At 36.2% G+C, this 12419-nt stretch overlaps 1 long non-coding RNA gene across 1 annotated transcript in view; it reads left to right on the forward strand.

Moving 5' to 3' along the window:
* The window catches only part of LOC309625515, a 153562-nt gene that overhangs the window by 27234 nt on the left and 113909 nt on the right, over nucleotides 1–12419 (forward strand). The window contains exon 2 of the long non-coding RNA XR_014242554.1: nucleotides 593–673. This is a non-coding gene — a long non-coding RNA (uncharacterized lncRNA). The remainder of the gene's footprint in view (nucleotides 1–592; nucleotides 674–12419) is intronic.

Genomic DNA, 12419 nt, shown 5'->3' on the forward strand with positions numbered 1-12419 from the left:
TCTGGCAAGTTGCTTTGTGTGTGTTCATGTGAATGTGTGTGTGTGCTGTGCACCTTGAGTCCTCATTAGACTGAAAGTTTCTCCCAGGACATTGTGAGCTGTTTAGTCATAGGAACTGTGTGTCCTGAAATCATTAAAAAAATACCATTCCAAGTTCAGGCTGTGTGCAACACTGTGTTATAGCCTGGAAAATTAGAATTAATGTGAATTTCGTATGTGCTCCGTATGTAGGGACTTGAATCTTTCAGTAATTTCTCTGTGGTTCATGACTGGTTATTTGATTGACAATTCATATAAGCTTTTTGGAGGGAAATTTCATATTTGTTGGTATCTCTACCAATGAGCACACTAATGGAAATGGAATTCAAAAAAGCTGTTTTGGTCCTCTACAGAAAGCCCTAATCAGAGAAATGTTGGAAGGAGTAATTTAACTGAAATCTCTGTATGGTCTGTTTATATCAATATTTCACACACCCTGTAACATGAATAATCCAAGGGAGGGAGGGATATGAATAATTGTGTTTATGTGTCAGATGTTGAACTAAGCATTGCTCTTCACAATTTGCCTGTAAATGTGTAATCTTCATTTTAGAGATGAGAAGACTCTGCTCAGAGGTGTCAAGCGACGTGGAAGAATCACCTAGCTAATAGGAGACAAATTTGGAATTTGCAGGTATCCTTTTTCCTTTCTTCTATTATACCTATGTTGTTTTAATTTGGAGTACATATGGATGAAGAATTTGCCTTAATAAGTAAAAGTTGGTTCAGACATTTTCTTTTCTGTGAAGAGCGGAAATATTCTATTGGGTTTTTCCAATAAAAGACAATTTTACCCACCAAGTAAATTAGATTATTTCTCCAAGTTTTAGAAAACAACACTAAGGATATATATTTTTTAAATTCCTAGGAGGTCTTTAAGCCTTCAACAAGCACAGAGAAGAGTAATACGCTGCCCATTACTTAGTGAGGGAGACATTTAATGCTAATTGCCAGATTGGTTACCTGACTGGTGGTGACACAGGTGGAAAGTGAAATTCGGGGGCTACAGTCAAGGATTTCCCCATACCCTTCCTTTCCCCCTCCTTCCCAGCACCCTCTCTCTTCCGTGCCCCATCTCCAAGATGCTGGGACAGCTGGTTATCCATCTCATTTCCCTAACAGTTGCTTGCTAACTCTGTCACCAAGCTGTGCATTTGCTAGAACAGTGGATTTTCTTTATAAGACTGATGAGGAAGAGAAAAAGTACTTTGCATTGTTTCTGTTAAGGTTCGTCATGCTGTGTGTGTGTGTGTATCCCCCTAAGTCAGGGGGAACTATTAGGGGAGAGCCAGATCTCTTTAATGAGCCTAGAGGTAATGCAAAATTCATGTGCTTTCACCTGCAGTCGGGTGAAGCCTGGTGCACAAACAGAGAGAGGGAGGTGGGAAGAGTCAGTTATTTACGCTTTTGCCAAAGCAGGTGCCCTGGCTGCTACTGGGCATCCTGACCCACTTGTTCATTTTTTAGGAAGAAGTGGATACTTTCAATGGGGAAAAACTGAAGCATCAGATTTGCTCCTTGGAGCATTAATGAAAGGGCTCAGTTAGCTTCATCTCATTATTTTACTATGAGTATTGACTTTGGCCTAGAGTCATGTATAGATAAAATGGTGCAAGGGCTTGTCCTAAGTGATTACTCAGAATTACAAATCATTTCACGTGTAACTGAATACTGCAGTCTAGCTGGCACCCTGCCCCTTGCTTCTCCCCCCCTTCCCTGTCTTTAATAGGAGCGCAAATCCAGCTTTGTCTGAAGAGGCAATTAATCTTCTTCACTGAAAGCTGAATTTCAATTCACCAGCATGTGGAGGACATATTTGCCTATCACACAGAATTAGTTTAACAGAATTCAGGAAAAAAAATATTGGAGGTCCTGGCATTCTTGGGCAGGCAAAGTATCTTGTAGGTACATTCCTTTATTAGCTATCTACATACTACAGATAAGCTTCTTTTTGTAATGATAACTGTATTAGGGTAAACTGGGTTTATTTTGTATTTGAAAGTGGCTGATAACGTTTTATTTTCTATAAAGAAATCCACAAGATATGTGTGTTTTGGAAGAAAATGAGCATAAAGTGAGAAAGATAAATTTTAGTATTCTAGATATTCTAAAAGGCTATTATTTTTAAGGGCACAGTTTAGAGCTGATCATTAAAAAAGGCGACACATAAAAATCTTAGCCTACATACATCCAAATCAAATCACATAGAGGGGTAAGTGGTGAGGTACAAAGTACCTTGGAGACTTGTGCAAAATCTGTTAGGCAAATACTGGGTTTCTGTAGTGCTTCCGCTGTGCTACGTTTTAACAGTTTTCCCCTGAGCAAGACCCCAGCCTTGTGTCTGAGGTTTGTTTCCCATGTAGACAAAGTGTTTAAAAAAAAAAAAACAACTTCCTGAAACAGTTTCTTAATTCAAGAGATTTGGAGATTTGAACAAGAATATGATTTAATGCATGTCCGTGCTTAGTTAGATATCAAATTCCCATAAGGTCAGAAAACACATGGGCTTGGTTTTGTACCTCTACTTAACATGGCACTCCTCAAAGACTACTTTAAGGTAAGACAGATATCAAAACATGTAACTGTTTCTCCCCAGTGAATAGAGGGAATTTAATAATTGTAAAAAGCACAGATGATTGTCTATGCCAAATAATAATTAGTACAGCACAAATCTGAAGAGCTTAAAAGGTGCTATTGGCTTTTCTGTGGCTCCTTCCCCACTTTTGACTGTCTCATACCCCTGGAATTAACCCCCAAATATGATTGCTTCCATTACCTCTCCCAGGGATGCACTGTTGAATACTTAACAATGAGATGAGGACTCCAGGAACAATGGAACTCTTCAAAAATTATCCTAATGTTCTGAGAGTTTTCTTTTTCTTTTTTCTTTTTTTTTTTAACTCTTGGTGGGTGTGGAGTGGGAGTGGGCTAAGTGCAGGGAAGCTATCAGATTAAGTGTGCCTAATAGTCACCAAATGTCATGGCATAACTAAGCACAGGGCTGTAAAGTCACAAAGCTTTATTGCCTTGTCAAACCATTTGCAGTGCTAAACCAGGCAATTATTCTTAAAGGAAACATTTAAAATCCGAGGTTTTCACATTATTACCAGAAAATGTTGCTTTAAGTAGTGTCAGTGCCATAAAGATAGACTTTTGGAGTCCACATGTAAACATTGCATTATCTACATGTTAAGAATTTAAATTATGCAAAATTGGAATTTGGAGATGTGAAAGCCCAGCAACACGTATTTGCAAATAAACACTTGCAAATGTTCCAAGACTTGAACGATGCATTGAAGGTACAGCAGTGTTCATCCATTACTTAATTTTTTGTAAGCTCTGCCACTGTACTAGGTGCTTAAGCTTATTTTGAGAGACGGGGAGCTCTTCTGCAATTCTTTGGTCTGTTTTATGGTCAGATCTTCAGTGCTGTGACCATTTGACCTGGGGAAAAAAAAAATCAAAGGTGAGATGAGATCAAGGAAATGGCAGAGCTTTCAATATTTCTTGTTGCTTCTCAGAGTATATAAAAATGTTCTATTTCCATTCCTCTTCACAGACATAAAATGAAACATACACCCTTCAGGGAAGGTTCTGGGTGATACTCAACTTGGTGCTCTCATCTCAGCTTGGCAGGGCTCATCAGTAGTGTCCATTCCAGTACAAGGGTGAAGAAGCCCTCCATCAGCACTCTTTTTGGATAGAGGGCTTTTTTCTCCTGTCTCCTTCAAGAGACACAGGATTCTGCTCAGAATTCTTAATGAAGCCCCAAATAAGCAGTTATATTTCCATGCCTAATTATTCCTTCTAAGCCTGTAATCCTCTATCTGGATTGTCCTGAACATTCCCGAAGTCTGTCTATTGGCGGTCTGTCTGTCAAGGTAAATTTAATTGAAGTTTTAATGAACATAAAATAAGTTTATTGCAGTCAGCGCTAACTATGTTCCAGGTATAACCTTATGAGGCAGGTTCTATTACATCCATTTACAGATGGGAAAGAGAGGCCCTAATAGTTACAAGTGTCATATAATTTGCTCAAGGTAAAGACGATCATAACATTTGAACAGGGACCTTTGATTGCAGAGCCTATGTTTTAAACTACTTTGCTATCTTGCCTTTTTACAAGCTACAGAAGATAAATAACTTCAATGGTTTAAGAAATTAAAGTGGCAAAATGAAAAGCAGAGAACTAAAATCAGGAGAGGAATTTCTTTCCATGTCTTAAAATCCAAGATCCCATCTCTGTTACAGCAGTGAGTGAAGGTTTTCAGATGATTCCTTAAACCTCTTGCCAAACAGCCCTAGGAGTTTAAGGGCCTCAGATAAGGATCAGCCACTGTAGCAAATAAGACGATTCCCAGATTCAGAGATGCAGAGCAAGGCGTGTTTTTAAAATTCATTTTGAGAAATGTTAGGATGTTTTAGGTTGTAATTCATCAGAAATCTCAAAATATCCCAAACAGTTGGGAAGTTTTAAAAAAATGTCATATAATAAATCTGAGGGTATGGAATCTCAGGATTCGGTAATATAGCAGCTTAATTGCATCACTGAGAATCCAGATCCTATTCCGTTTCCCACTCTGTCATCCTCAGCGTAACTATTATCTCTACTGGTCTCAAGATGGGGACATAATTCCAGGTGTCACATCTCCAGGTATCACATCTCCATACACCAACACTAGAGACAGAAAATGTAACTGCCTGTATTTCGTGTATTTTTGTTCAAGAAAGAAACCTTTCCTAGAAGTGTCCTTAGAATGTTTCCCCTCACACATAACATATAGTGTCACCTACAACTTGGTTGCATGTCTACCCCAAAACCAACCTCTGTTAAAGGGAATGAAATGTATATATACACACACATATCTTTTTTTTTTTTAAATATGAGATGAGAAGATGAGGATGGAGTAGAGAAATTATTTTCCCTAGGAAAATAGGTAGCTTTATGCCAAAGTCCAAATAATGGTGAGTTCCCAGAATCTTAGTGGTTAAAAAATTGTTTGAAGAGAGGAAAAGATAGAGGGAATATCAATGTGTACTGGATATTTCATTTGAGAGTCTAATATCCTAAGGTGTATCTTAAGTCCTGTTCCCCTTGCATCTGTGGAGAGAGGACGAGTGGGCAACATACTAAAGTTTACCATCTATTCCTTCTTTCATCTTCCTAGGAAATAGAGTGAATGCCTCCATGTGCTATGTGCTGTGTCAGGTACTAGAGTGAGGAACAGTGGGAGTAAGGTTAGAAAAGTAGTAAACAAGTCAGAAAGTCTGTGTGAACTTCTGGGCCTTTCTCCTGGGCAAATCAGACAGGATTTGCTGAGATCAGTGAACTGTAACGCACTAATATATAGTATTTTTGGGAGATCCAACTGGAAGCAGATGGAAGGGGCTCATGTTCTCTGTTATAGTTCCATGTTGTTATCATTCCTATAATTGAGTGCTCTTAGAGGGGAGCTTCCCAGTGGAAAAGATCCCCATAATCTTTATTCCCTACCTTTTCTTAAAGATCTTCAAGCCATAAAAGGACTGAAAAGACAACTACCTTTTTGGGTAAATATGATTGTCATCAGTTGTCTGGTTCCTTAAGGCATATAGGAATTCAGCCCTTCCACCAAAGGAAGGCAAGTCCTGCCAGATTATCTAAGCAGAACCATATTTCTATTTGAAAGAAAACCTAACTTTAAAAGTATTTCTATATAGAAAACTTCTGACTTATGGTGAAGTCTAAAAAGCTGCTGTTTATCCAACTTATTCTCTGAATCATTTTAAAATAAATGCTCAAATTTATATATCTAAATAACTATTCAATAAAATGTCATAAAAATAAATAAATAAATGTCATAGGCCCTAAATACAACTTCAGAAGGGAAGTTCCAATTTTTTTTGTTTTTAGTGGTACCTGTTTTGTTGGGATAAGTAAATAGCCTACGAAGGTGACTATTTTCAATACTCCTCTGTATAATTAAAAAATGATTGACTTACATTGTGCTTTAGGGTAATGCTTCATGTAAAGCAGTTTCCCTTTCCCTCTATGTCAGTGCCTGGTTAATGATCCAGCTGACAGTGATTGGAATAAAGCTTGTTGGATGACCAGCATTTGCGGAAATGAAATATGGGGAAATGGGATATCTACCATACTATCAATAATGTTTTTTTCAACAAGTAAAAGGAAAGTGGAAGGGGGAATGGGAGAAGAATAAGAGGAAGGGTAAAGGAGATAAAGAAAATGAAGAAGCAGAAGTAGAAAAAACAAGAAAGAGGAACATATATGTGAAATCCCAATGGGTTATTATAAAAGTTACAAGGATAACTACAGAAGTGAAGTCTAGATATTTTTATAAAGAGATAATACATGAGGCACCTTTGAGAATTAGAATTGCTGACAACAGAATTTAAAACGATGTTATATTTATTGTGAAATTGCATTGCTTCTACTTATTTCATAAAATATATGCCTTTAGGGACTCTGGTTAACATAGTTTGGTTGATTATTGTGTTGTTTTAACATCCTGTGGTGAAAGCAATCTGGCAAACTAACCACATTACAGGACAGATTCTAAGGAAATTTACCAAAAGAAAGAAATCTGTCTGCTTCAACTCTATTTATACTTGGTGGTCCTATTGAGAATTTGATTTGGAAACACTTTTAAGAGCTTAGACTCTCTGAAATACATTGAACCTTCAACTACCTGATGCTGGATACTTGTTATTATCAACTTGTAAATATCATGCATGAAGCTCTGATTTCTATTTTATACATGCTGGATGCAAATGTTAATAAAATATAAATCCCTCTTCCAAGGAGCTTAGAGTCTGGCATGCCAAATAAATATTTAGGCTTCTATAAGAGGAAATAAAAATCAAAAGTTATGCTTCTATGATTATTATAGAATCTCTGGGTCTTAGAGATTATTTTTCTATTACCCTAACAACTTGAATATGGCATGTGACTTACTAATATGACTTACTAATTCAACCCTATAGAATTTCTCGAGTTCTTTGGCATTGGTCTGAAATAGCTGACCTGAGACTGGGGTAACAACAAGTTAGGAGTGAATTATGGGCAGGGGAGTACAAAAGAGGTTTCTCTTTAGCAATTCAATTTGACAAAATTTTTTTCAGCCTTACACATTACGTATTGATACTAGATCAGGTATTGGTTATCCTAGCCCAGAGAGTCATAAAGACATTGGTGAGAGGTATCTTGAGGGACTCTGGGATGAAACTGTGTGGCCCAGATGATCTGAGTTATATCATGGAGATAAAGATCTTCACTGACCAAGAGGTTATTGCCTCTTTACAGCAGGCTCAGGTTCTAATTCATCAGAACTTTGATTCCTAGAAGCAGTGGGAAAAAAACAACTTCTAAAATTGAGTCATTAAGGATGACCTGTTTATTGCTCTTTGAGATGGAGAATGCATATTTACAAGTTGCTTGTAAATGTGTTTTTAAACATTTTAGAAAAATCTAGCATAAACAGCAGATTCCTATTAATGAAACTACACCTTGTTTTTCTGAACGCTGCATTTTCTTATTTCATTGTTACTTTGGATTTTAGAATAAAAATGATATGAATAAGGGGCATTAATTCTGTACTCAAAAGTCATATAGTTCTAGTGAAGATATAAAGTATTCACTAAATGTAGAGGGAGAAATCTAAATAAACAAATTTCTAGCAACACAGGAGAACACACAAGTTCTCAGAAGATTTTTTAGAAAGATAAGCAAGATGCAAAGCACCCCAAATTAATTCCTGTCTATTTTTTTCCTGTATCTTTGTCTTTCTCCTCCTAAGAACAAGGTCCAATGTGATTTCAACCCTGAATACATTTCCTCTTGCTTTTGTAGGGTTGAAGACAAAACACAAGTTAATACAGTAAATATGTTTAGAAAATACAGCTCTCTTAGGTTAATTTTGTAGATCTGTTTTTGCAGGAGTAAGATTGTATTTTGTGGCACTTCTGGTCTTTCAGAATATTGACTGAGGCTAAGTCCCTGTTAAAGTGTTATTCATATCTATGGAATTCAAACACCTTGTTGATGGTACATAGTAACTATTGCGTAAGTGTATATTGAATTAATTGTCTAAGTTATAATAAAAACAAAATAAAGCTCAATTCAAATGAACAATTTTCTATTTGATAGGACACAGAAGCTTTCATGTGAGTTGCTGTTCCTCAATTATGTAGAAGAGTCCACATTTGTCCTGTAGCACAACCACTAGACAAAATCATGCTTATTTTTTTTTATTTGACCATCTGAGTTAATTAGCCCCACCTGGCTGAGTTATAGTTCAATGAAAGGGAATTCTGAAGAGTTTTTCTTTGTTAGTTTCATGTTTGAAGTAAACACCCTGAACCTTTTATAAATGTAATGATTTTCTCTTAAAAACTCACTAGTATCATAACTATACTAATAAAAGCATAATGTATATTATTAGGTCTGAACTCTTGGTCATGGATATCTGTGCATTTTAGAGGTGGTCTGTGTACAAGTGTCATAAATGACCATTTTACAGATAGATAATGTTCTTAATCCATAATTCTTTATTGCTGATGGTTATTGCATTAGATGATGACCCATAGCTGTTAAGAGTCAGTTTTTAATATCACAACCATTTAGAAAGGTTAATGGACTCGGTTTTGAGACTTAACCTTTGGAGGCTGCAGGTTAAGAGGTTATATTTTGTGCACTGAAATGCCAGAAAATATCTACTTATTTTCATTTCTCTATGTACTTTTAGTAGTGTGGTTATGTACAGTAACTGTTATTTACTAAGCAAACTGAATGAAAGTGTGACATATAAGATAACAAGTTTCTAGAGCAGTGAGATTCTTTCAAAATATACATTTCATATTTGGCTTCTATTATTTTTCATTTAGACACAAGAACTGAAATGTGAACAGATGTAACCTAAATCAGTTGAGGAATGTTTATTATGGTTGTTCAAAAAAAAAAAAAAAGACCAAGATAATAATTCATAGTTTTCTTAGCTAGTCTGAAAAGTTCACATGAATTGTAATGGGAAACTGGTCATTTAGGAAAATCATGAATCCCTTCTGGATGATACCTATCTCCAGCCCAGAATTTTCAGAGGAATAAAATAGTGTCTATCTGGATTCAGTTAATTTCATTTCAGAAATCTAAATAGGGTTCCACTGTGGCCATTTATCATTTATTTTGCCACCCATTACCCATTTTCTTCTTAATATTACCCTAGTCCCTTTTATTTCATTATTTTGTTCATTGTGAATAAGCTTTGTTGGAGGAAAATTGCAGGCACTCCCCTTCTATGAAGCCAGAAGCTGAATGTATAAATAGAGTAATGGCTCCCGATAAATTACACCTTCCGTACCCATTGGGTTGTGTCTCCCCACCACACTGACTCTGGGCTTGACCATGTGACTTGTTTTGGCCAATAGGATATAAGTAAACATGATGCAAGCAGAGGCTTGAAAAGTGCTCATCCATTAGGTTACCCTCTCTTGCTTGCTCCTTTTAGAACCCATCCACAATGTGAAAAGGCCTAGGGTATGATGTATGAAGAGAGACTCCTGAACCAGTGGCTTCTTTGCAAAATTATTATCAGACGTGGGAATGAGGTCATCTAGAACCAGACAGTCCTCAGCTGATGTGCCTGTCCCCATTTTCTGTTACCTAACCTCTCATTGGCTCTCTGAGCTTCTTGAACGTTTTCTAGGAAATTGCCTTTTACTCATTTAGCCAAAATTAGTTGCTAATGCAACCAAGAACCCAAAATAACATAGGGACTTTGAAAATGCAAAGGGATTACTTGAGAATAACACACAACCACCATGAACATACTTACACAGATTCACTTAGAAGTTACGAGTGAATCATATGTATGTTAATTAGTTTTGGTTATCAAATATTCCTTACCAGAGAGTAGTTGATAGAACATTTTATAAGACAGATGGTGGTATTAACTTAGCCACCTCTGGGTAGGAATCTGAGTTTCCATTTACTTTTCACATATGTTGTATGGAGCTCAGCCTAGAAGTTACTCAAAGAATAGTTACAGTATTTGAAGACTTTGTGTCCTAAACAGCATTCTTTTTCCCAGTTTCATTGAATATAATTGACATAGAATGTTGTATTAGTTTAAGGTGTACATAGCATTCCTTCTTTATTCCTGTATTCTCCTGAACTTTTTTGTGTGTCTATTTTTTCCCTTTGCCCCATGTTTCTACATTCTGTTCCCCATGCCATCTGGGGATTCTGCTGTTGCAAATTGCGCTACCCCAGTGCCTCCCAATGTTGTTCTGACATTTGGCATGTGCTGTTGCTCTCCTTTCACATCTGCTCTGAGCTCATCACCTGCTTTATGCTATTGGAAACTTGGTGTAAAATTCACATACAATGTGAATTATCCTAAAAGACAATGCATTAATTTTTTTTTTCCACCCATAGCTCTTCTCACAGGCTAAACTGCATATTGATACATGTTTCTGTCTTTACCACTTTAAGGGCAGTAGCTTTTTGTCATTTTATCGCTTCAGTTCTAACCTGGGGTTGATGGGTGGTTAAATTGGGGCATGTGTGGATGTAGGCAATTTATAGCGAGAAGATCCTCGCTTTTAAAGTTGGCTATCATCACAAAGAGGCAAAGAATCATGTTGCTACTACCAGGCACACTGCTTTACAGGTAGTTGATGCTCAATAAATGTTCATTGAATTGAAGTTAAGTAATTTTCCAAATTTGGAGAATTGGTCTTCATTCTAGAACAAAGGAACCCATAGTTTGTGATATTATGTAACTACTTTCATGGTAAAAAGAAAGTTATTCCCTTTTGATACACAGATAAATATTCAGTCACAAAAGATAAGGGGCCATGAGAAGACAGAAGAGGAACATGAAATCTAAAATCCAAGAGAAAAAGAGGCCTTGGAGGTTAAGTAACATTTCCCTTTTCTTGCACAGCATCACTCCACCAAAGCTGTCACAATCTATTCAAAGACTGTAAATTTGGTGTTTTGTACATTAGAAGGTACATTCAACTGACAATGCTAGGAAATCCATTTTTACAACATAACAATTTCTGTCAACGTTTAAAAAATGTTTTCTCTATCCATTTCTTGGGAGACTCATAAAGCTGGCTTTCCTGAGTGTTCTTGGTTTCTGCTGTTTGTTCGTTCTTTAACTTTTTTTTTTCCTTCCATTTCGAGAAAAGCTGTTGGCCATTTTCTCATCTTCTTTGGCTTTGGCTGTGATGCCAGGTGATTCCAATATAATTAGGTGAGATTTTTATAGGCCCTCAAAGGCTAACAAAATAATAAATGTGGCAGTTCAAATAATAGCAATCATAGCAGGTCAGGCAAAAAAAAAAAAAATCCTTTGAACTGAGTGACAAACCTTAACATTATCAGAGTTTGGAAATGCAACACTCTTTCCTTATTTTTAGTTTTTTTAAACTTTTTTTGTATTGCATAGGGATATTTTCATTCTGTCTCAACTGTTGCTGATATCTTTTAAAATTTGCAATGCATAGATTCTGCTTACTAAGAAAGACTCAAATATTACTGCAAAATGAATCCTTTTCCTTGATTATATTTTTTCTAGACTCTTTCAAAGGATACCTATTTGTCTACTCTTATAAATCAAGATGTTACAGATGTCTTTGAAATGCTTTTTTATTTGATTTTAAAAGTAATGTGTTTATTGCAGAAAATTACACTACAGAAAAGCACAAAGAAATTACAATAATTATTTTTCTAGTGATAACTAGCATTACCCTTTTATTTTGTATCTTTCTAGTCTTTTTTCTATGACTAGATGTACACATGTTTATGACATATATGTAACTGGATTCATGCTTTTTGAGTAAGCAGTATGAAACATAAATTTCTTGACAATAAACAAAAAGGCTTATAAAACTTCAAGTGATAAAATTTCAAATGGAACCCTTTTATAATTAAAATGTGACAAAAATCTATCAAATTTCTATTGTTTGGGTGGGAGTACAGTTACTCCTTAGGTACGAATAGCTCTTGCTGTTTTGATGGGAGCATGTCAAAAAAATTAACTATGGCATATGTGAAATGAGAGATTTCAGATGGCACTACAAATAACGTCCTGAGATCCATTTTGATACTTATTTTCCAAGTGACTTTAAGGCTGCTCACCTCTCAGTCCCCACCTGGCATCTTTTTCTCATGAAATTCAGCTGTTACATGTAACTGGTTGAAATAAGCAAAAAGAAAGCTCACAGCATTTTACCTTTTTAAGCATAGCTTTATTCATTTTTTTCCCTCAATGCTTAGAAATGTGGCCTGTGAAAGATAACAAGGCATGGTTTCGGAGCATGCGATAGCCTCTCTCAGTCTCCCCCACTCAGTGCTAACTCTTTTGTTTGTACAA

This window comes from Balaenoptera borealis, assembly GCF_965194805.1.
Source record: "Balaenoptera borealis genome assembly, chromosome: 3".
NCBI lineage: Eukaryota > Metazoa > Chordata > Mammalia > Artiodactyla > Balaenopteridae > Balaenoptera > Balaenoptera borealis.